This window comes from Notamacropus eugenii, chromosome 5 (assembly GCF_028372415.1).
Source record: "Notamacropus eugenii isolate mMacEug1 chromosome 5, mMacEug1.pri_v2, whole genome shotgun sequence".
NCBI classification, from domain to species: domain Eukaryota; kingdom Metazoa; phylum Chordata; class Mammalia; order Diprotodontia; family Macropodidae; genus Notamacropus; species Notamacropus eugenii.
In genome coordinates, this window is record NC_092876.1 from 109,006,773 (window position 1) to 109,028,715 (window position 21,943).

The window sequence follows — 21,943 nt, forward strand, 5'->3', positions numbered from 1 at the left end:
ATACATAAAGCAGATACAAGGCAAGTTTAGATGGAAAAAAAATCACTAATATCTAGTAGGGACCAGAAAAACCTCCTGCAGAAGGTAAAAGACTCCTTAGAGTTTTGAAGAAACACAGAGTTTCTAAGAGGTAGAAGTGAGGAAAGAAAGCATGCCAGGTATAGGAGTTAGCCAGTATAAAGTCATTGAGACATTTCATGTATACTTTGGGTATTAAACTTTTATAAGATAAATTTACTATAATTTTTTTCCAGTTAAGTATTTCCCTGATGATTCTAACTATTAGTTTCGCTTATGTGAAGTCTTTTTAATTTTAATCTAATTAAATTTTATCATTTTATCTTATAAGACCACTTCTATCCCTTGTTTAGTTAAAAATACCTTCCTGTCTATGATAGGGAATGGTATTACCTTCACTTCTCCTCAAACTTTATTATGATATAACTTTTCATATTAAGCTAATGTGCCCATTTGGATTTCATTGTGGCAAACAGTGTAAGATGTTGGTCTGAACCTAATCTCTGTTGGGCTTCTTTCTGGTTTTCCCAGAAGTTTTGACTGAAATTACAGGTTTATCAAACATTACTACCATATTTAATCACTTCTCTGTGATGTATATATATATATATATATATATATATATATATATATATATATATATATATATATATATATATACACACACACACACATATATATGTGTGTGTGTGTGTGTGTACACACACATATATATATACATACATACATTATATATTAATGTGTTTCATAGTTCTATTTTTAAACTAATATGAAATAATTTTGATTACTGATTATAATTTAGTCCAAGATCTGGTTCTGTTAGAACCCCTTTATTCTTGCTTTTTGATTTTTCTCCCTTGAGATTCTCAATGTTTTATTCTTCCAGATAAATTTAGTTATTATTTTGTCTGATTGTACAAAGTAATCCCTTGGTATTTTTCTTGCTGTGGCACTGAATCTACAAATTCATTTAGTTAGTGTCATCATTTTAAAATTCTATCCATTTCCCAGACCCCTCTCAAACATTTCCTAGTTCTCAGTTAGAAATGGTCTTTCCTTCCTCAAGATTCTAATTGTATTTTGTTTGTATTTTTTGTATATTCCTCTCATGTTCAATTCTGTATCATTTATTTGTGTCCTTATATCACCTCTTCTACTAAATTTTAAGCTTATTGAAGGGAAGATTCATGTCTTATTTGAATTTTATTCATATTCAGCTATGTCAAAAGTAATGGTTTATCTCAAAATCTAATTTAATTCAGCTCCGTTAGTGGCAAAATATTTTTGTGATATTGGTGGTGCTGGTGTTCATCACATCCAGCTTCACTTGCTTGACTTTCACCTTAAATAAAGTATTTATGATCCATAGGTGTGAGACTTCTCTTGAGTCTACTAACACCCAGCCTCTTTTGTTTTTCATTCTGACAGTATTCCTCAACATACTTTTTTTGGTGGGCTATCCCATCTTCTACTTACCTTTGCATTGAAATCACTAAGTATTTAAGTAAATGTTGATTTAATTTGGATGACATTATCAAGTGTTTCATGAAATTTCTCTACCTCTTCGTCTTTTGAATCAAATTTTGATGCATAATCTGTAATTACTTTCATTATTGTTTTTAAAAAATTGTCCATCATGATCTCTGCAATTGATTAACTTCATGGCCTGTGAAAGCATTTCTTCTTGCCTTTGGGTTCAAAGAGAATATCTGAGCCATTCATCTATCTGTCTATTGGTTTCATTTACAGAGAGAATAGCTAAATAATATGCACTAGTATTACCCCCACTTACTGATCACTGGACAAGGATCATACATCTGTGGTACCAGAAATTATAGTCATGCCCATAGGTGATCTGCATGATTCTTGGTGGGTTTTGAATATATCAGAAAGTCTAGTATGAACAACTTTTTGGGCAACTTTTTTTTTTTTTTACCATTTTCTTATCCAGAAAGTTATTGAAAATAGATTATCTGGTATGCAAATCTTCAATTTAGCAACCTAGTTTGTTGCCATTGAAATTAGACATCACTGTGAATGTACTTTTAAAGAGGCTTAATAAAAAAAAATTACAAAGTTGTCTCCAATGAGTAAAAGAAAAAGCCTACTGAAATCTATAAGAAATGACATGTTAAAAATAGACTATGGTATGTTTCTACTAGTAGTATTGTTGGGTTTAAGAGTGTACATAAATGAGTGACTTTTTTGGGTGTAACTCCAAAACTTTTCCAGAATAGTTGAACGAATTCATAGAGCTAAGAGTGAATTAGCATTCCTACTGTCTAGAACCCCTACAATAATTGTCATTTTCATTTTTGTCATCTTTGCATTCTCATCATGGTGTGAGTGGGAGCCTCAGATTTATGTTTCAATTTGCATTTTTCTTCTCATTAATACTACTAAAAAAATATGATAGCTACCATTTATATAGCACCTACTCTTTGTTAGTCACTGTGCTAAGTATTTTACAAATACAGTCTCATTTGATACCTATAACAACCCAGGGAGATAAGTTCTATTATTATACTCATTTTACAGTTGAAGAAATGGGGAAAAAGAGGCTAAGTGACTTATCCAAGATTACACAGCTAGTAAATACACAAGTCCAGATTTGAACTCAGGTCTTCCTGAATCCAGGTCCAGAGCTCTATTCACTGTGTCATTTAGCTGCCTCCTGTGATTCAATCCATATTTAGTGAACTCCTAGAAAGTGAAGTCTCTGACCTTTTTAAACCGATCAAATATGTTAGAAAATTATACATATCAGTTAAATATACATATATACAAATACATAGTATATAAAATTGAATATGTACACATATACATATATGTTTATGTATTTGATTATTACTATAAGAATTTACTATATTTACTATTACTATATCTGAAAAACAATTGGATACTCAGAAAGTGCTTAAGATGGTAGAGGGTCAGAGCTGAGGAGAGCCTTACAGATCAATGAAACCTGGGCATTTGACCGAAATGGCAATAGAGGTCTAAAGAAGTGCTCCAAATCACACATCTAGTTGGTGAAAAAAACAGGATTAAAATTCTGATTTCTTGAGGCCAGTGAATTTTTTTAGTACATTAGAAAGCAATCAGAAATTGAGAGGCAATAAAATAGAAGTATAAATCTAAAATGTCCCTTTGTAAATTGACTACAAGTATATGCCCAGAGGGCAAATCAATTTCCTTACTCAGATTAAAGGAGCTGTTCATATAAAAGTAGAAAGCAAAAAAAAGTTATGCTTACAAATGTTCTTGCCCAAGACCATCATTATACAGAAGAAACTGAATCCCATAGAAATTCAGTGATTTGCCAAAACTGTCTCATATGTCTAGAAAGCATTACTGAAAATTCTGAGTTTCTAGGGCATTATAGAGAATTTAAGAAAACGCAGGGTGTTTACATCATATTATTGAATGAAGGCAAGGGTTACAGAAAAGAAATGCAGACTTAGAAAGTTAAGGAATACCAGTTAAAGAAGTCATGGAAACATAGATCTAGAGGTAGAAAGGACTTTAGAGGTCATATAGAGCAACCATCTCTTTTCTTTTTATATAGATGAAGAAACTAAGGCATAGAGAAGTTAAATGAGTTACTCAAGAGTACACAAATAGTAACTGACAAATTCTGTGAGTGAATATAAAAGAAAGGAGACAAGAATAATACAAGCCTATTTTATATCTATGAGAAACCATGGAAAGAAATGGACTAATGTGCTCTGAAGAATAAAGGAGCTCAAGAAGCAACCTAATGTGACATACCCTGCAAACTTGAGCCTAATCATCTATGAAAATATATGTAAATTCAATAATAGAGAGGCATTTGAAACATTCCTAGAAAAATATCTCAAACTAAACCAAAAGTGAGCAGATTGTTTTGCAAATACTCTAAAAGACAGAAATACAAGAAGGGTAATTAAATGCAGTGGTTAAAGAAGCCAAAAGTAAGAAAACAAATTACTCTAAGAAAAAGAGAAAAATGGAAAAACATAGCCACCTTCAATAATAAGAATAAAATTAAAATCGAAGGATCATTAAGAGATTTTTTTTTCTAAAAGTACACAGGAGAAAGGATGAAAACAGAACTTAAGTAGAAGTAATGGTAGAAGAACAGACCTGAAAAACTGAGTCTTACAACTCTGCGTCTACTCAATAATTTTGTTAGACTAAACTACAGAATGTGAAGGCACATAAAATAGACAAAGGGGAAAGGCGACAGATTATAAATATCAGTGATAAATAGTGAAGGGCAAATAAGTCCGGTCATTTCTCAAGAAGAATTCAGTATACTGCAATTTTTTGAAAAGACCAACAAAACTGACCAGATTTTAGCCAATTTCACTAGAGAGAAGATGGGAGAGAAATGAAATCAACAAAATAGCAAGTGAAAATAGATGAAATTACAACAAAATCAGAAGAAATAATAAGAATTAGCAAAACCCTCTGGGTGCACTAATAAGCTAACAAAACTGAGAACACAAAACAAATGGAGGAATACCTTCAAAAATATAAAATAATCTAAAAGAATACAAAATGGAGATTTCAAATCAAATGTTAGAAAAAGTGGAACTATTTGTTATAGAAATGCCAAAATTAATAAAAATAACCACCTTCTTGTCCTGATAAATTAACAGAAAAATTCTATTGAACTTTTAAACTTTTAAATAACAAGTAGTACTAATACTACAAAACTTATTCTGAAATATTGAAAAAGAAAGCACCTTGATAGATTTTTTTTTGATGAGTTAATGATGGGCTTGAGAACTATATCAGGGAATTATAATGCTGAAGGAGAAATGTAGACTGATATTATCAATGAGTCTTGATTTCAAATATTAAATAGACTCTTGCCAAACAGATTATACAGTTAATCTTTGAAATCATTTATTATGATCAAGTTGGATTCATACCAGTGATGCAAAAATTGTTTAACATTAGGAAAACAATCAACATAATGATATAAAAACAAAAGCATCCATAATCACATGGTTATAATAATAGATGTAGAAAAACTTTGACAAAGTGCATCACTCCTTCATGTGAAAATAAAGTATAGACATAAACTTTTTTAATATCAGAAAAACATTTGTCTAAATCCAAATAAGGCATCATGTGCAAAGACTATACACTAGAAATTTTCCCAATAAAGCAAGAGGATAAAAGAATGAACACATCCTTTCTTCCATTATTCGATACAGTTCTTCAACGGTGAACAATAATTATAAGATGAGAAAAAGAAGTTGAAAGTGTAGACAGGCAAATGAGATAAAACTAGCTCTAACTGCTGATGACAGGAAAATCCCAAAGAATCAGCAACAAAACTAATTGAGACAGTTATTATCTTCAGAAAATTTTTGAGCTACAAAACAAATCCACAAAAATTAACAGAATATAATAACACTAAAATTCAACAGGCAATACTAGAAAGAAAAATACCATTGAAAATAATTTTAAAATGCACAAAATATTTGTGAATCAATCAACAAAAGTACACAAAATTATTATATAGATTCAATTACAAAATATTCCTTAAATAAATAAAGAACTGCCAAAACTATCAAAGTTGATTTATAGTTTCAGTACTAAATCAATTAAACTATCAAGTGATACTTTATAAAATGCAGTAAAATAAAAATTAATTTGTAAAAAATAGAAGATTTGTCTATAATGTCAAAGAAAAGAAGTGGAAAAAAAGCTTAGGGATGAAAATGAATAACATTTCCACACCTCAGACTACATTGGAGAAGCAAAATTATCAAAATCATTTGGTTTCCAGTTAAAAATAAAGAAGTTACACCATGGTGAGCAGTACCAAAAAACATTCCCCAGCTTAGAGAGAGATTCTTGGAAGGCTTCTACTTTGGCTGGCTCAGCTTTGATCTTGTTCCAAGAAACATTTCTGTCTTTTCCTTCTTCTACGTGGAAGCAAGGATTCTCCAGAAAAAAAATGGTAGCACCGTTACGTGGGTTAGCACAGGCTACACAATGCTTCAGGAAAAGCATATATTTGCTCAGCAAAGACTTGAGCTCCACAGCCATGGTCTCCAAGGAGTATTTGTCAGGCATGAGGGTACCATCAGGTAGGCCTGTCACTCATCAAAATAATAGACTTGGTTCCATTATCCATGCAGTAATTGATGCTAGGAAGACCAGCCTTGCTTCTCAGTTGTTGGTTATCTCTTTGTTCTTCATGGGAACATTAAGATCCATACTTATGATGACCTTTTTTCCCTTCATGTCCACTATGTTCAAGGTCAGTTTGCTGGAAAGAGACATGTTGGTGGCAAGGAGATTGCGGAGTGGCTGCAGCTGTGGCTGTGACTATGACTCTGGTTACACCTGTGATTGAGGCTTGGGTGACTTGAGCGAGGGACTGGTCTGTATACCTGGTTCAGCACCTGATCCAAGAGATGTATTCTTAACTAAAGGACAGGGGTGATTTCAAAAGATAGAATAAATAACTTAGATTATATGAAACTTAAAAACTCCTGAAGAAATAAAATTAATGTGTTCTTGATAAGAATGGAAGTAATCAAATGGGAAAAAGCTTCATACTAAATTTCTCTGATAAAGGTTTGTTATCCAAGGTATATAAGACAAAAATTCATTTTCTAATACACAAGTGGTCAAAGGATGTGAACAAATAATTCTCAAAGAATCACAAATTATTATGAACCATATGAAAGAATCCATGAAATTAATACTAAAAGAAATGCAAATTTATGTCATCCAATATAACAAATAATTCATCTATACATCTTTCAACAAGAGGTTTGTAGGAATTTTGATGACACAAACAAAGATAATGAAATTTACTTTAAAAAAGATTCTGAGGTCTCAGATGTGAATACCTAATAAGGACTCTCTTTCTCCTCCTTTCCCTACTTGATCTAATGACATTTTTAGAAATGGAGAAAGCAGCAGGGAGTAGGGATTTTCTGAACCCAGTGCTGACCAATAAGGATTAACTAACTGTGATATAGAAATGATATGAACCTTGAGAAGAAGTGACTATTTCATCTTAGAGTTCATGGTAGAAAGGAGAGACAAGGAGAGAAAGAGAAGCTAGTCTTTCAGATCTGGGTACCAAGGGACATGGTGTTTTCAAGAGAGAGCTGGTGTGCATTACAAACCAGGTGATGGAAAGAGTGTGTGAGATAAAAAGATCAATGATCATGGGGCAAAAGATTTGGAGCTAGAAGAGCTCTTAAAGGTCATCCAGTCTGACATTACTTTTATAGATGAGAAAATAGACCCAGAGAAATTAAGTGACTTGCCTCAGGTCATACAACTAGTAAATAGCAGAGCTAGAATTGAAACTTAGGTCTCATTACTCTAAATCTGACAATATTTACACTACACCATAATAGAGAAGAGGTCTATTTCAGAGGATGGATGATGAATCATTATACTTATGATGATCCTCTCAAGGTGCAGAATGAGGGACATCCTTTAGACATGCAGAATTTTGTTTTGCTTGATTATGCTTATTTAAAAAAATGATTTCATCTTTTTTTCCAGTGGGGGATAGATAGTTAGTTAGTGGAAAAATAAAATGAAATATAAAAAATAGAGGGCATCTAGAGGACTTGGGTAATTAGAAGTTAGGAATTTTTGTACAAGACTAACGCCGAGTTTTCTATGGAAGTGGCATGAAGAGGAGTTGAGTGACTAGCATGGCTATGGTCCCTTTACATCTAATTCCTCCAGTCAATCTAGGGTATCTTGAGTGGTTCAGGCAATGCAATGCACGTGCTAGAGGGGGAAGGTCACCACACTCCTTCCTGATGGGAAGGGACATTGAGAGATCATATGCTTTAGTGGTGTTAAACTCAAATAGAAACAGTCAGCAGATGATATGTTTGACACCTCTGATCTAGTCTTCCTTCCTTCTTTTATAGAGGAGGAATCCCAAGCAAGTCTAGTGAGATTGTGACTTGTCAAAGGTCTCACAGTTGGTAGGTGGCCCCTGACTCTACCTAGGTTTCTTTCCATTATACCAAATCATCACTGATGGGGAATTGTGATGGTGGACAGATCAGGTATAGCTTCTTTAAGAACATGGCATATATGCCTTTAAAAAGTAGCTAGGAATGTAACTGACTTTGGATGGGGATAGAAGACCATTCTGATCATATAGTATATTTTGAGCAAAGGAGGGAAACACAGGGACTGTTTGAGAAAGGTCAAAGAATGGTCCAGTTTGTCTGGAAAATGCAGTATATTTTGGGGAGTAATATGTGATAAAACTAGAAAGATATAGAGTGGTCCTAATTGGTAAATGGCCTTGGATACTCAAAAAATAAATCTGAATTTTAGAGAATGGTGCAGTGGGTATTTTTGAGCAAAAAATTAACATGAAATTTACATAGCACTTTCCATATATTGACTTATTTGAATCTCCAAAGAACCCCATACCAAAATATGATTATGCCTTTTCTACAGATGAGAAAACTCAGGCTCAGAGAGATTCAAAGACTTGCTTATGATCATGCAGCCAATAATCACCAAAGTTGGGATATGAACTAAGGTTTTCCTGACTTCAATCTACTGCCTTATCCACTTTGTCACAACCAGTGTTACCTGACCACCTTTGTACCCAAGGAAACAAAGAGTTTGAAAAGGTAGAGCTATTACAAAAATTCAAAGAAGTGACAGCAAGGCTTTTCTCTATGGCAATGGAACCTAAAACTTCCATGGTTTTCCACTGGATCCCAGTAAGTGGATTTTCACCCAGCTTTAATGCTAATAGTTAACATTGTATCCTAGAATTATATCCAGAAAAGTCCCTTAAAGGATCATATGGTCAAGTCTTTTGCATTCAGGGAGATTTTAGTAACTATCATAATTTTACAGTTGAAGGAACTGAGGCTCAGTGAGGTTAAGCTACTTGCCAAGAGTCACACAGTTGATACAACCACAGAATGTCAAAATTAGAAAGTGCCTTAGAGATGATCTGGTCCAACCCTATCATTGTATACTTTACATTTTACAGTCTTGAACAATTGCCCCACAGAACGCTCATTCATCTAAGATCTGGAAAGAATAAATACAAGAGGCAAGAGTGGTCATGTACTCATGGCTAGATGGAAACTGAGTGGGAGACATGGAAATTACTCCTTCTTCCATCTATCTGTCAGGATGTAGCCAGAAACAGTCTGCATCCTTCATAGCCGTAAAAAAAGACAGAGGTAGCAAGATCGATACTCCCTTTTTGTATTTGATGAGTCATCAACTCTTCCAAATCAGCAAGCAATTGGGGAATCTTCATTATTTTCTGTTGTGAGGTCATGAGGCATGTGAGGATGGAAGCAGATCCTCAAAGTTCCCACATGATAGGCCAGAAGTAGGCAGAGAATATATGTGCATACTCTGTATAACCAACATTATATTTATTTAGAGGATATTGATCCACTAAAATCTCATTTTGCTGGATCATGAAAGTGAAAAGCCATGAAAGTGGCACTTTAAAATGGTATCACAACAGCATTTTTTTTGGCTTGTCTTATCAAAAAACAGAGAAACCCTTGCTTATGAACTTAGGAACCAGTATTGGGGGTCAAATTGGCTGAGTTTGGAGAGGCCCATCCCCCAAATTAGATTTGTTACAAGAATGAAGAATGAATTTCTGAATTAAGTTTATTCAGCAAAAATAGTTTTACTGAATTTTTATTTAGTGAAGTTTGGTACATAGGTGAAATCTTTCCCAGATATTTTTTCATTTTGGTTCTTATACACATTCCCAGTTCCTACTATCAATGCCTAGCCAGTTGACAAGCTCTATCTGAAAGCCCTTTGTCTATTTTTCTTTGATGATCACAGATGTAATAGAATTGTTTATTTCAAATGCTTTGTAGTGCTATTTGGTATGGAAAAAATGTCTCAGTTTGAGGGAGTGCCAATTAGTAGTGTGTGTGTGATCTGACTGACCTCTTCTGGAGCCAAGTCATCTCACAGACCTCTGATTTCAGCTTTTATTAGCATATTCAATTTAGGAAAGTCATAATGCCCTAGATGGAGAAATTCAGTGTCTGAGAATCATTGCCAGTACTAGAAATGGTATAGACATCAGCAAGTATAAGCTCTAAAATCAAACTTCTTCTCTTGCATGCTATCACATATGGAATTAGAAATATATGAATCCCCATGTTCAGAAAAGAAAATCTCTTACTAGAGAAATCTCTGAGCACAAAATCTTTGGAGACTTTCTAGTACCAGTCCCTTCTTTTATTGATGAGGAAAATGAGGTCATGAGAGGTTATGTGACTTGCCCAAGGGTTCACAGGTAGTAAGTGTCAGAGGTAGACTTGGAACCCAGGTCGTGTGAGGTCAAAGTCTGCTCTTTTCACTGTATCTCAAGTGCCATTTAAAAAGACAAGGTTGGTCATCAGAACATGGGTCATAGATTTGTAGGACTGGAAATAGAAGGCTCAGAGCATGAGCAAAATCAAAACCAGAATCAATAAAATCTAAAAGGTCTAGTGAATAGTAAGTCCTAGGGAAAGACTTCTGGAAATCAATAGCATCAAAGACAATAAGAGCTTGCTTCTGGCAAATAACTCTTTCAGTTTGCTGCTTGCAGTGTTCTGTGGGCACATGCAAACCTTTACCTCTCTCTTGATGACTAGCCTAGCCTGTAGCTTCTATTGAATTCAACTCTGCTGGAGAGCTTTGGGATGCTTTTGATGACATAAATCATCATTAAGTGGTGACTGATGGTCAAACCTTAAAATGGAACACAAAAAAATCTTTAGAAACCAAATCAATAAAAAAATCTATGATTTCACAAAGCTAGTCATGGAAATATAACTAAAGAATGTTACACTTGAAGTCACAAGATCTGGCTTCAAATCCTGGCTGTGTGACCCTGAGCAAGTTACTTAAACTCTCAATTTCCTCATTTGTAAAATGGAGAGAAAAATACATTATATGTATATACACACACACACATATATCTACATATATATTTGCGTACATGTAGATATATATGTATATATGCTTCACAAGATAGTTTAGAAGAAAATGCTATGTAAACCTTTATTCAATTAATCAGAAACAACCATTTATTTAGTGCCTAATCATATGTGTCACCGTCCTAGACATTGGGAATAGTACGGCAAGAGTGAAGTGATCTCTTTCCTCAAGGAGTGTACATGCTTTCAGGGAAAACAACATATATGGGCATATACAAAATATTTACAAATTCACAATGGGATTTTTTTGGGGGGAAAATACTAGCATGTGTGGGAATCAAATGCTATAGAGAGGTCAAAAGGGATGATAATGGAGACAAGGTTGGACAAATAAGAAATCACTGGTAATTTGGGAGAGAGCCGTTTCAGTTAAGTGATAAGATCAAAAACTAGACAAAAGAATTTAGAAAGGAGAGCAAAGGATATGCAGGTAAGCATAGAACCATTCTAGGACTGCAAAAGGGCAGAGAGATATAGTACTTATAAAATGTCCTATATAAAAGTGAGCTATTATTAAAATGCCTGTCTTTCTCATTAATTTTCTCAGAATCAAAACAAAATACAAGCTCTGTTTTTCTTGATTTGGCCTCCGTGATTCCAGATATTTTCTAGGACAACCAAGGCATGTTCCAGAACTCCAAAGAATTACAGTCCCTAGAAATTGGTGTGTGAGAGCAGAAATATTAAAACTGAAGTCAGAGTTATTGAGTTTGTGTTTTAGTTCTCACATTTACTCAATATGTGATCATATGGAATTAATTTATATTCTCTAAGCCTCAGTTTTCTCATTAGTAAAATAGGGATAATAATTCTTTTTACTTCCACTTCACCGTATTATTGTGAAGCAAGTACTTTGTAACTGAAATGTAGTATCTAAATGTGAGCCACTACAGAGTACAAATGGTCCCTTTACACATATTTTTTGAGGGGGCTCAAAGGAACTTTTGGAAACTATGTACAATCTCCAAATATCAGAATTATACTTTCAACTTATGTCAGATACTGAGCAGAAGCTTGATTAGTTCAAAACCAGGACCAACAGAATCCCAAGGGGAGAGAGATCCTAGAATCAGACTATGAATTCAATATTAAGACATGAATTCAATACCAGAGGGTCAAGTTTAACAGATTTCTTTCATTTGTCTCTATTTGACATTCTGTTGGCAGGCTTTTATTTCTGGTGGTATGACAATTTCAGTGCTTCAGTTTCTTCTGAATTCACCTTGACAGTAGAGGTCCTACTTTCCCTGGCAAGGTTTTCTCAAACAGTTTCAGTCAGTCAGTAGGATTCCAGCTCATATTTCTTTGTGAACTCCTGAATCCACAGTCATGCTTTCTCTGGATTTCTCTATTAGACTTTTCAGCTACCTTCTCACTCCGAAAGTTCCCTCTGCCCCTGTGGTCTTACCTGGAAGATTGTTCTATTAAGCCAGTCTCATCCTCATGGTGAGTTCCTTTTGGACCTCACTATTTTGAGGAAGGACCCAGATTAGCTATTTCTTCTCCCATTTTCACTTCTTATTCTTTGAATTTTGCCACTATCTATACCCCCTTTTGGATACTTTCCCCTCCACTCTTTTTCATAGTTAGCTTTTTTAATGCTGTCTTTAACATTATCTTTCCTCATTTGAATGTATGCTCCTTCAAAACACAGATGACTATTTTTTCTTTTTGCTTGTACATGTAATCCCAGGGCTTAGTAGAATGCCTGGTACATAGGAAATAGGAATGGCTTAATAAATGTTTGTTGACTTGAATCATTGACTATGGACAGAGTAAGTTCATGGCTCAGTGGAAAGAATCTTTGGTTTAAATGAGTTCTAATCCCAGCTCTGAGACTTGCTGCTTGTGTGACCTTGGACAAGTCACAACTCTGAGCATCCATTTCCTCATCTGTAAAAAAGAGGGGGTTGGACATGAAATGCTTCTAGATTCCTTCAAGTTCTCAATCTATGATACTATCATTTCAAACACCACATGGATCTTTAAAACGTGGATAAACATTTGAAAGCTACCTCCCAAACACAATATGTCTTGTGTTTGTCTAAAAAAAAAACCAGTTAGACATATAACTCTAATTCCAAGAAGCGTATTTCTGGCAAGAAGCCATTGGATAGGAAAAGTATGCAGATCATCTGTGATGCATTTCAGCTAGAGATCTTAAAGACTGACGAATTAAACTTTATAACAATTATAAGTTTATCAACCAAAATATCTTAGGTATGGGTAATTATAGATCACAGAGTTTTAAAGTTGATAGCTGAGAGGGAACTTACAGAAATATTTTTCAACAACTCAGGTGAAAAGGGCAATTTCTTTTGTGTGGAAAAAGGTAACTCCTAGATTACTGGGAAGTGTAGTTACCAGCAAATGTAGCTAACTCAAATGCCTTGTTTTCCAAACATTCAGGTTTGTCAAAGATTTGCCATTCTGATGTGTTTTTTTTTAGACTAGCAAATAACCTTTTGTCAAATGGCAATTAGTCAAATATAAAAGTTTAATGGTTAAGTTATTTTCTAAGGTCATTCAGTGGGGGTAATTCCAGATCCAGATTTAGAACAAAAGTCTCTTGATTCTTAGACATTTGTGAGTGGAAGTAATTTCATTCTATGTATTTTTATCCCTAATACCTAGCATAAAACCCGCTACAAAATTGATTGATTTTAATATGAGTCATTTAGGGAAAAAAATCTTAAATATCAACAAATACTGGGAGAAAAGGTCTATGTGAATGAGTCTTACTTGGCATGAATCCTTTATTGTCTATATGTTATTTTAAAATATCCATGTAATTTTCTCTAATACTATGATTAGTAAGACTCCTACTATTCATTTCAATACATATTTCATATGTACAAGTAATGAGGTAGCACACAGTGCTGTTCTTGAAGTCCTGCCTCCTACACCCACCGGTTGTAGAACCACAGACAAATCATCTAATTCTCAATGCCCTCAGGAAGCTCTCCAATAAAGCAAGTTAAAAACAACTTGTTAGGGTAAGCTAGGAGGCACAGTTGATAGAGCATTGGTCCTGGTGTCCAGGGAACCAAATGGGCAAGGCACTTAACCCTGATTGCTGCAAAAAAACTTGTGAAAAAACAGTAGCCAATTTTCATTGGTGGAGAGAGTTTCTATATTATGAATTTCCTCCCTCTTTTCACCCTCTGTAGACCAGTCATTTCACTGATTTTTGGAAATCCCCATAAGGAAATGCTTACTGATTCAGAGGGGCATCAACTCAGCAACATATAGTCTAAGAAAGTTACCTGGGGGGCACTGAGAGGTTGTCTTTTAAGCAAGGTCACAGGGCTAGTAGTGTAAGAGGCTTGAATCTAAGTCTTCTTTCCTTTTCTTTCCTGACTCTCAATATTATACTAAACTTCCTCTCACCATAGGGTAAATTCTCTGTCTGGGTGAAATGACAGAGTCTGAATGTGTGTGCATGTATATACACAAACTCAGACCCACAAACACACACATACACATATGACTATTCTAGATGAGATAAAAACATGAAACATAAAATATAATCTCTGCCTTTGAGAAGCTTAAAATCTTAAAAGGGCAAGAAGAGTCAACAGTTTGGAAAATTGCTTAAAAAGTAGAATTGGCCAGATGGAAAAGAAAATACAAGTATCCACTGAAGAAAACAGTTCCTTAAAGAGTCCAATTGGCCAAATGGAAAAGAAAGTACAAAAGCTAATTGTAGAAAACAACACCTTAAAAGTTAGAATTGGGCAAGTGGAAACTAATACCCATGAGACAGCATAAATCAATGAAATGAATTCAAAAGATTGAAAAAATGGAAGAAAGTGTAAAACACTTCATGGGAAAAACAACTGATCTGGAAAATAGATCCAGAAGAGAGAATATTAGAATCATTGGACTAATGGACTAAAAGTCATAATCAAAAGGAAGACCTCAACAGCATCTTATCAAGTAAAACTGCCCTGATGCCCTGGAGCCAGAGGGCAGAGTAGTCATTGAAAGAATCTACTGATCACCTCAGGAAAGGGATCACCAAATAAAAACCCTAAAGAACATTATAGTCAAATTTCAGAAATATCAGGTGAAGGAAAAAATACTGCAAATGGCCAGAAAAAATATAATTCAGATAACAGGGAGTCACAATCAGTATCACACAGGACTTGACAGTTGCAGGATTAGAAGACTGGAGTTCATGGAACATGATCTTCTAGAGGGCAAAGGAGCTTGGTGTACAACCAAGAATCACTTTGTCAGCAAAATTAAACATAATACATCAAGGGAAATAATGGTTATTCAACAAACAGGAGGAAAAATAGGATGGTGGGAAATAAACAGGCAGTAATCATAAAAGTGAATGCAAATGGGATCGTCTCCCATAAAATGGAAGCAGATAACAGAGTGGATCAAAAACCAATAACCTTTAACATGTTGCTTACAAGAAAGACACTTGAAACAGAAAGACATACACAGAGTAAAAGACAATCTGGCAAGACTTGTATGAACTGATGAAAAGCGAAACGAACAGAACCAGGAAAACACTACACTTAGAATCAGCAACATCATGTGATGCTCAACTATGAATGACTGAGCTTTTCTCAGCAATACAGTGATCCAAGACAAGTACAAAGGACTCAGAAAGGAAAATGTTATCTGTATCTAGATAAAGAACTGATGAACTCTAATGCAGATCAAAGTGCATTTTTTCACTTTATTCTCTCATGTTTTTTTTTTTTAACTTTTGATTTGTTACTCTTTCCACAACTGTGATAAATATAGAAATATGTTTATATGATAGCATATGTATAAATTATATCAAACTGCCTACCATTTTCAGAAGAGGGGAGGGGAGGGAGAGAGAAAAATTTGGAATTCAAGGTTTTGATTTGAAATTATGAGAAAAAATAAAATACTATTTAAAGCAAAAAAAAAAAATAGACAAAATGCTTTTATTTGATTAGAAGTTTTTTCTATCCTCTCTCTTTAAGTCAAATGAGAAAATGAACCAACATACCCCAGTAACTGGAAGCAATGTGGTGTCATCATTATAAGCCCACCATAGATGATTTTTAAGGCAGTTTCCAGCTCAGAAGCTTTATGCTCCTGGAACTCTATGTTTCTCCATATGTCTCTGGGACAGATCGAACAAATGTTCAGAATGATGCTCAGTGATGTCTCTGAGGTTCTGCAACCTCGTTAGTCCCTATAGAAACATTTGTATATGTCTTCTGGACTGTCCTATAGTGAATAATAGGAAATAGATTAATATACTTTAGAAAGATTTTTCAATAACTAAGATGAAAATAAATTATTTTGAGGAGTTAACTCCTGAATAACTGGAAAATATAACTAATTTAAATGCCTTATTTCCCAAACATTCAGGTTATTCAAAGATTTACTATACTCATTTTTTTCTTAGACAAGCAACTAAGAATATTCCCGTAAACCTCTGCATATAGGCATACGTTGACTAGTAAAGGCCTTTTTGTTTGGGTTTCCTTAGCCATAGGCACTAATAAAATTTTAATATAGGAACTAGATACCATATCTTAAAAGGTAGTATCCATGAGCATTCAAGGGTTTTGTGTATAGATTTCAGGAGGTCTGTGAATTTGTAAGCACCCCAACATGCTAACACAGGTTCTTAGATCTGCATTCATGAGGAAAACAACTTTCAAGGGGTTAAATATTACTTAAATCAAGCACATATACCATTCCTTTAACCAAGTACATATATTATTCAGTTAGTTAAGGGAGTCAGCACCCTGAATTTCCAAGAAAATATGGAGAAATCAAAATATCAACAAACATGACTTCCTCTGCCTGAATTCAAGACAACTGGATCCTAACTGTCTGACCATCATTACCAGAGAGGGAAGCATGACATCTGGATTCTCAAAGCAGAAGTGGGGCTCCTTAGCGGCTTCCCAGAGTCCTCCTCTGGCACTCAAACCTTCTTGCAAAAACTAAGTCCCAAAGTAAAACCTCACCCTTAAGAGTATTCATACCTTTTTTAAAGCCAGAGGACATTACAACCCTTTGACTCAGTGCCTCAATAGAAAAAAAAAAAGGTACTTGGGATCCTCCCACAAAACAACTCCCCTTATCAAGCTTCCCACAATTGGCAGTCCCATTATGGGTGGGAAAGATGTTTAATCACATTAAAATAATTAACAATACAAATACATACACTGTTTCTAGTTAAAGAAACTCTTGTTTCTGTACTTTACTCTTTGTAAAGACTCTTGATTTATAAAGACAAGATCCAATCAGAGGCACTTGATTATACTAAAATAAAAATAGCAAAAGATTCTATTTTGATAACCATCACAGATGGAAATAAAATCTATCCTTATTTTCAATAATGCCCAATAACAAAATCAGCATTTCCTGAAAATTATGAATTAAAACAAAAGCATTATTATGAGGAATTCATAGGTTTCATCAAATCACCCAAAGAGTCCATGAAACACATAAAAATTAGGAGTTTTTGCCATAGACTATCATGTGACTATAGAAGGTAACAAGCATTTATTATCTGTTTACTGTATCCAGGCACTGTGCTATGACATACACAAACACACACACACACACACGTACACACACACACACACACACACACACACACACACTCCAAATACAATATCTACCCTTAAGGAGGTTACATTTTAGGGAAGACAGAATATAAAAGGGGGAAGGAAATGGATGGGAGCGGGGAGAGCAATAGATACTTCAGAAGTACAAGCAGTAGAAGAATAAAGAATGGCAGGTCTGTCTCCAAGATAGAGATAATGAAAGAAGCTTATCAGTAGAAAGAGGGAGATGGCATGTTGAACAATGTGAGAAGACTTCAGGCCTGAGATTAGTTTTAGGATAAAGGGGCAACTAAGTCATAGTGGTGGGGATGCACAGTTAGGAGGGGAATACAATATGAGTGGACTGGGTCTATCCCCAAAATGAAGGTCATGTAAGAAACTCACCAGGGGGAAGAAGGAACCAACGTGATGGCATGTAGGAACACTGTAGAATGAGAAGGTCTCAGGCTCTGAGGGAAGTTTCAGGGTAAGAGAACAGTTGAGTAATGGTGGCAGTTCATGGAATTAGAAACACAGCTAGCTAAGTAGAATAGATGCTATACCATGATACAATTAGAGATCTTATAGAGTAGACTGTCATGTCACTAGTAAGTAAAGTAGTTTAGAAATCTCTATACTCTATGAAAGCTCAAGAAATACAAGCATGAAAAGGTACATGCACATCAAATCCTGATGTGAACATTAGAAGTGTACTATTTTTGATGGCCATGCATCTGCGTTTTGATAGAGAACTTTCTGAAAGTTGTAAAACCTGATGATCATGATCTATTTCTGGTCATTCATATGGGACCTTCTATTAGAAAGACCACAGAAAGCAATATGAAATCCCAGGGGATAAGTTAAAACAAACAAAACAAACTTGAGGGAGCTGGGAGCATATATGGTATATTCTTTATTGTTTCTAATTCAAGATAAAGACTTGAGAAGAAAAACGAGGATGTTGGATGTGAATACCTGGTTAAGAAGATGATAGCTGAGAACAGAATGTGAATTTATGAATGATGACTTAAGATACAGGAATTATGAACACTTGGTCAGAAAAAGGACACACTTTTTCTCAGCCAATAAAATTATATTTATTTGGAGTTTTTTTTTTTTTTTTTTTTTGTAGAGCCCACAGTAAAACAGATACACTGTTTGTGGAGCTATGAATGGATCTAACCATTCTGGAAAGCAGTTGGGAATAAGGCACAAAACAGCTACTAAATAGTGTACTTGCCCTTGGACTTCAGATGCAACCTTATTAAGCCCATACCCTACAGAGATCCAAGAAAGAGGAAAATGTCTCATATATTCACAAATATTTGTGGCAACTTTTTATAGTGGCAAAAAACTGGACATGAAGGGAATGCTCATCAATTGTAGAATGACTAAACACGTTGTATTATGTGAATATAAAGGTACACTTTTGTACCATAAGGAATGAGGGAAAAGATGGTTTCAAAGAGAAATGGAAAAATTCATGTGAAGTGAGCAGAACCAGAAGAACAATTTATAATATAGCATAATTATTATGAAAACAATTTTGAAAGATATAAGGAATCTGATCAATTAAATGATCAACCATGATTCCAGAGGACTTATAAAAAACTACTCATGTCATGAGAGAGAGAAGACAAGCTAATATGCATAAAAGCAAAGCAGTTTTGGATACAACCAATGAGGGGCATATGTTTTACTTAACTGTGTTTGTAATATAAGAGACTCCTCCCTCTCTATTTTTTTCTTTTCCTCCTTCCTTGCTTCCTTCCTTCCTTCCATTTCTCCTACACACTAAAAAGAATATTTGATATTAAAACAAACCAAAATGATAAAATTTAAATAAAATTTAAAAAAGAAAGCATATTCCAGGTGACTTAATGATTTTTATTTTGTGGAGTCAAAACTTCTATCAGAATCCTCAGTGACAGATTTTGGAAAATTTCATGGAAAGGGAAATGATATCTACAGGGATAAATGATTAATTCTGTAGACATAATATGAAAAATATTCTAACTTTTTCATGTGAAAATGATGCTCCTAACTAAAAGTTTTACTACTTATGCTGATGAACTGCAGACATTGGGGTTATTTACATTCTACCCAGTTAAATCCCATAACCAACTAAAGAGACTGGGAAAATTGACTGAGATCCTTAAGATATTGATGGAAGAAGTCTGAGGACTGATCCATCTGACACATACCCAAGGAAAGTCTCCTCTCCCACAGTGGTTCACAAATCTTTAAAATAAAAGCTGCATAGATGCTGTCTTGACTGGAAGTTCCTATTTCCAAATTTCTGCTTTTTCATTAAACTTTATTTACTATATTTGTTTTACATATTTCCACTTACAAATAATGTTTGTTTTGTTTTTAGTTCATTTTTGTTCAATTTTTACTTTGCAACAAAGATAATTTGGCCAAAGATCTCAATGGAAGGTAAAAGTTTTACAATGTATTTAACAAGGTCCACAGAAAAGACATTAAATGAATTTGAAAAACCTCCAGAATGATTCAAAAGAGCAAAGAATTAAATGAAAATGTCAAAAGATATAAAAATAGAAATAAGAGGTCTCAAGTAAACAGTTCAGTAAGTTTAATGAGAAAATAGAGATTTCAGAACATGCAATAGAGACACTGTCTTTTAAAACAAATATTTTGCATGTATTATCTCTTCTTCCAACATTGTCCCTCCAAATTGAACAGTAAAATACAATGCTTAACATAAATATTTAGAGTTCAGCAAAACAAATTCCCCCACCGCCCATGTTAAAAAAAGTATTTCTCATTCTGTGTTTTTAAGTCTGTCACCCCTCTGGCAGGAGGTGGCTGGTATGATTCATCTTCTGGTCTCTGAAATCAGAATGTTATCATTGAATTAATCAAATTTATAGTCTTTCTTTCTACTTTTTACAAATAGTTTATTTTTAGTCTTCAACATTCATTTCCACAAGATTTTGAGTTCCACATTTTCTCCCCATCTCTCCCCTCCCCTGCCCCAAAATACCATGAATTCTGATTATACCTTCCATCAATCTGCCCTCCTTTCTATTACATCCCATCTTTTTCCTTATCCCCATCTTCTCTCTTTTCTTGTAGGGCAAGATAGATTTCTATATCCTATTATCTGTATTTCTTATTTCCCATTTGCATGGAAAAACAGTTCTCAATATTCGTTCCTAAAATTTTGAGTTCTAACTTCTCTCCCTTCCTCCCTTCCCACCCATCCCCACATGAGAAGGCAAGCAATTCAATATAGGCTATATATGTGTAATTTTGCAAATGACTTCCATAATAGTCATGTTGTGTAAGACTAACTATATTTCCCTCCATCCTATCCTGCCCCCCATTTATTCTATTTTCTCTTTTGACTTTGTCCCTCCTCTAAAGTGTTTACTTCTAATTACTCCCTCCTCCCATTTGCCCTCCCTTTTATCATCCCCCCTAACTTATCCCCTTCCACTCTACTTTCCTGTAGTGTAATATAGATTTTCATACGAAATTGAGTGTACATGCTATTCCCTCCTTAAGCCAAATGTGATGAGAGTAAGCTTCACTTTTTTTCTCTCATGTCCCCCCTTTTCCCTCCATTGAAAAAGCTTTTTCTTGCCTTTTTTTGAAAGATAATTTGCCCCATTCCGTTTGTCCCTTTCTCCTCCCAATATGTTCTTCTCTCACCCCTTAATTTTATTTTTATAGATATTATCCCTTACTATTCAACTCATCCTATATATCTTTCTATAGATATATATGTATAATCCCTCCAACTACCCAAATACTGAGAAAAGTTTCAAGAGTTACAAATATTATCTTTCCATGTAGGAATGTAAACAGTTCAACTTTAGTAAGTCCCTTACAAATTCTCTTTCCTTTTTATCTTTTCATGCTTCTCTTGATTCTTGTGCTTGAAAGTCAAATTTTCTATTCATTTCTGGTCTTTTCATCAAGAATGCTTGAAAGTCCTCTATATCATTGAATGACCATTTTTCCCCCCTAAAGTATTATACTCAGTTTTGCTGGGTAGGTGATTCTTTGTTTTAATCCTAGTTCCTTTGACTTCTGGAACTTCATATTCCAAACCCTTCAGTTCCTTAATGTAGAAGCTGCTAGATCTTGTGTTATCCTGATTGTATTTCCATAATACTGGAATTGTTTCTTTCTGACTGCTTGCAATATTTTCTCCTTGACCTGGGCACTCTGGAATTTGGCTGCAATATTCCTAGAAGTTTTTCTTTTAGGATCTCTTTCAGAAGGTGATCGGTGGATTCTTTCAATATTTATTTTGCCCTCTGATTCTAGAATATCAAGGCAGTTTTCCTTGATAATTTCATGAAAGATGATGTCTAGGCTTCTTTTTTGATCATGGCTTTCAGGTAGTCTCATAAT

General features: G+C 34.5%; 1 long non-coding RNA gene across 2 annotated transcripts in view; it reads left to right on the top strand.

Moving 5' to 3' along the window:
• Positions 1-21,943, top strand: part of LOC140508872 (uncharacterized) — a 140,333-nt gene that overhangs the window by 20,035 nt on the left and 98,355 nt on the right. The window contains exons 2-3 of one of the 2 annotated variants that reach the window (XR_011968511.1): positions 8,470-8,648; positions 11,545-11,692. The exons of the other annotated variant lie outside the window; for it this stretch is intronic. This is a non-coding gene — a long non-coding RNA (uncharacterized lncRNA). Of the gene's footprint in view, positions 1-8,469; positions 8,649-11,544; positions 11,693-21,943 lie in introns of those variants that run through there. 2 annotated transcript variants of the gene reach the window in all.